The following is a 4402-nucleotide window of genomic DNA, read 5'->3' as shown; positions in this document are numbered from 1 at the left end:
CCTTTTTATTTAATAAACTAAAAGAAATTATAGAGTTAAGTCAGTCATACAACTTTCTGTGTGTGTGTGGAAGTAGAACTCTTACAACACTATCGTTTATTATTCTTAAGGTTTTTTAACACAAACTGGAGTATTTTACTAGACATATTTGTTAATGCAAATAAACTCCGACCTTTATCTCCAGAATATAATTTTATTTCGCTATTACAGCTTGATAATTTGGTTGCTATTAAAACACTTACACGTTCATTCAGTATGTCCATAGAACAAGATTAAGTGGTCCACACTTTATTAACTAACTTAATGGGCTTGTTTTTGACACAACTGTTTTCCATTTACTAAAGATTGCAAAAGATATTTAAACATTATAGGGAGTATTGTGATTCGAAATAAATATATACCAGGCTGTTCACTCCTCAAGGAAATTATTGAGCTCAGTACTATTAATGAAGCAACTTACAAAAAACTGAAAGCATAATTAGAGGTTTATGAGACATGTGTAGAGTTTAGTTGATGATCAGTGTCATTCACACACATATTACTTGTAAGTATTTGCACAGTAATGTTTATTAAAATTTTTAAAGTCATTGGGTCTTTTTATAAAGCCTGCAAAGTTAAATAACTATTACTGATAGTTTTGGCCTTAGTAATTAATTTTTTTAACTAGTCCTGTGTTGTCTAGGGATGATCTCTTGTTGAAAGCAACTGGCATACAGTTTTTCTTTCAATTCGTTACCTACTTTCTTTTATTAATGTGTTATTCACTATTTGATTAGAGTAGTGCTGCCGTATAGCTTACCACTTCAAAATTTGTTGACTTTTCTACACATACTATTTGGAAAGTTTAACAGACTCCTCTGATTAAACAAAATTAAATATAGAACCTTTACTGAAACTAATAAACGTTAGCCTTTAAGAGTTCTACTTCCACAGGTCACTGTGACATGGCAGATCACTACAAAATATTCCTGACTCAAATCCTTATTTATTGAAATATTATTTTAAGACTTATCTATCCAAGCAATACACTCAAATAAAATATCTTAATTATTTATTAAATATAAATTTATCTTAAGAATATTGCTAATGAAATCAAGCTTGACAGAAACACATTTTTGTAAGGTCCAATTCTAGGTCACCAGTAAATCATTGTCAGTTCTTGTTGTGTGTTTTACAGTTTGTAAGTGGAAGTAATGACAAAATAATATCAGTCAAGTTGAAATTGTTTATGTGTGTGTAATGGAACTTTCTTTTTAACAATAACAAAACTTAAATTCTAAGATGAGAAAAGCTTATTGAAAATAGTGTCTTACAACAAAATGTCATTATTTGTAGAATGACATAAATATTAAATCAAGTTCTGTGAAGTGCTTTAAGACAAAACAGCATTTTTAAGGGCGTTTAAAATGAGTAAAGCAATTTCAAACAGGAACCTTTCTTTCTAATTTAGCAAAACATTGTGACACGACACTGTAGTTACATCTGTCCTTTTGTAAAAGCTCGTTATTAAGAGGTAGTCTAAAACTAATTATATTACTTTTAAGTTGTGAAAAATATGAGTGTAAATGAGATAGCAAGTTTTCAGATATTTCAAATAAGAGTTTAATGTTTTTTATAATAATACAAACACTTCTTCATCTTAACGAAATCATAAAAATGTGTCAGCCAACTATTTGTTTTATCAATCAAGAAATTGTGTTTTAAATCAAATCATGCCAAACAGGTACTTCAGATATGCATTTTAAGCAGTAAAAAAAATAATGTTGAAGGACTTGCTTTGACATACAATTTAAAATTATTTTCAGGCCTGCAATATCTCAGATTTGTTAAAAATTTTAAATATTAAAAAATATATATATATATGCATCTTTATTGTTGCTGTGCCTTTGGAGAAAGTTATAATTTTGTTTAACCCTTTTTAGGCCATTGGACCATTACCAATATATCTCGAAATTTGTCTTTTCACAGTAGAAATACTTATCTAAATTTCATGAAACTTAGTACAAGGGAAAAAGAAAACTTAGTCATGAATGATTTGACTACTAATCTGGGAATTACTGCTTATCAGCAATCACTTTTTTGTGGGCTTAATGGTAATCAAAATAACTTTTTGAATTTTTCTTCCTTTTTTATATTATCACATTGTTTATCTAAATGCAGAAAGCATACACACACACACACACACAATCTTAAAATCTTAGTTTACAAAAGTGAACATACTTATAATCATAAATACTTGTACAAATTATTAAAGATCATACTTATTTATCTTTTCAACTCGACCACATATGCCAGATTTGTGTTTGCTGCTAAATAGTTAATAAATATATATATATATACAATATATTTCTAATATTTCCTTCCCCCCCTCTTATTAAACTATATATCTATAGAGATTGGAAATTAAATAATGATTAGTACATCAAATGAAGTTCTCATCTAGCTCAACTTGTTTTGTAAAACTAAAGTAGTTGTATAGTTTTATGGGCTTCCAATTGCATTGAAAAACTGTAAAGGAAACATGTTTTTTTTTATTCATAATGAGAGCCTGACTTTTGAATACATTTTTAAGCACATACTTTCAAAAAGATGTCAGCAATTAGCCATTCCACAATCATTAACAATGAATAGGTTTCTATGAAAACATTAGGAATAAAAAAATAAATAATAATCCAATAAAAACAATATCAAACTAAAATTAAAGTTAATTAATATATATATAATAATCTACTTGTATCATGTATATATTTTAAAAAATATTATTATTATCATCCTTCTAGGTAAGAATCCATGTGAAGGTAAAATTACATGTGAAGATGGACGAGGTATTCCTGTAGGAATATGCTGTAATCCTTTATTAAGCTCAGATTGTCCAAAGAATTATAGTGTTTCATTTTGTCAAAAGTTTTCCCCAAAAGGCAAGCATCCAAGTAGTCTTACTACTTTCTTTTTTCATCAAGAACTGAGTTATTATAAATCTTAATCTTTATTTATGCTAAAGGGTTCATTATAATAAAATTGAAACAATCCAAAACTGACACGATCATGGGTTTTACATATTTTGTAGGTTAGAATAATCAGTTTATATTCAACATCATTCAATATCTTTAACACTGTTGTATTTGTTGACGATAAGGTCAACTGCAAATAAAATAATCTACTGCCAAATTGCATCAGTTTCAGTCACCATCTTGCTCAAAGGGATAGATTGTTGTTTTTTATTTCTGTCATGAAGTTTGTGATCACTTCTGTTCTTTGAACATGACAACTTGCTAGGTTTTGTTAGGGTAAGCCAATTAATCAAATATATTTTGCTCAGAGAAGTGATTAATAAAAATGAAACAATATATAAATATTTATTACTGTTAATTTAAAAAGAAAGAAATAAAACCACACATACAGGTGCAGGTTTTATGAAAGTGGTATTTGTAGAAAATTTCTGGTGTAAACAAATTTTTGTTTCACATTTTTTCAACAGCATCCAATAAATTGGCAAAGTCTTTCCTTTCTCCTCCTTTTTTTTTTCATTAATTTTATTTTCAGAGTAATGAGATCTTATGCTCAAATAATTATAAAATATACAAGTTCTTCAATAATAACATAAGATTTTTTTTTCTGACTGTATAGAAGGCATTATGTTGTTTTATGTATATTTAATTTCTTAGAATTTGATATTACCTCATAACCAAATTAGTATAACATTTTAGAATCCAGCAATGAAGGCAACATTTACAAAGGACCGTTTTCTAAACAGGTTCCAAGGCAAGACTGTATAAATCTTTCAGATCAGGAGAAGTTTCTGTATTTTAAACACTAGCTATTAGTATTTTCTGATTGACTTTCATATTATTAATTATTCAGTCTTGTAAGTTTATCACTAAAGTGTAAGGCCTGGCATGGCCAGGTAGTTAGAGCACTTAACCAGCAATCTGCGGGTTTGAATCCTCGTCCCACCAAACATGCTCACCCTTTCAGCTGTGGGGGCATTATAATGTGACAGTCAATCCCACTATCCATTCGTAAAAGAGTTGGCTGTTGATGGTGATGACTAGCTGTCTTTCTCTGCTAAGTTAGGGACGGCTAGCGCAGAAAGCCCTCTTGCATGAAATTCATAACAAATACACACTAAAGTGTAACAGATTATAAGTGAATAATATTTTATGACAGGATATTCTTATATTATGCTATTTTATAGTTATGCCATTAAACTACAACAAATAACAGACTAAAAATCAAGGTGAAAAAGTAGTAACTGACAAATAGTTACAGGTATTCTTTTCCAAGTTTACTTGTGAATCAGAAACTACCAGGTTACTGACAATAAAGGGGAAAAAGTGATGTTTTAATTCATAAATAGCCACAGGTGTTTCCCTTCTGTGTTTGTTATATGCAACTCGGAACC

At 29.0% G+C, this 4402-nt stretch overlaps 1 long non-coding RNA gene across 1 annotated transcript; it reads left to right on the top strand.

Moving 5' to 3' along the window:
- The first annotated feature begins 496 nt into the window (after positions 1-496).
- On the top strand, positions 497-2995 carry LOC111084675. Its single transcript, XR_002609671.1, has 2 exons — positions 497-544; positions 2781-2995. It is a non-coding gene; the product is annotated as an uncharacterized LOC111084675 (long non-coding RNA).
- The last annotated feature ends 1407 nt before the right edge of the window (positions 2996-4402 follow it).

Source organism: Limulus polyphemus, unplaced genomic scaffold (assembly GCF_000517525.1).
Source record: "Limulus polyphemus unplaced genomic scaffold, Limulus_polyphemus-2.1.2 Scaffold89608, whole genome shotgun sequence".
Lineage (NCBI taxonomy): Eukaryota > Metazoa > Arthropoda > Merostomata > Xiphosura > Limulidae > Limulus > Limulus polyphemus.
The sequence above is the reverse complement of the archived record's forward strand: the minus strand, read 5'-3'. Positions and strand labels throughout refer to the sequence as shown.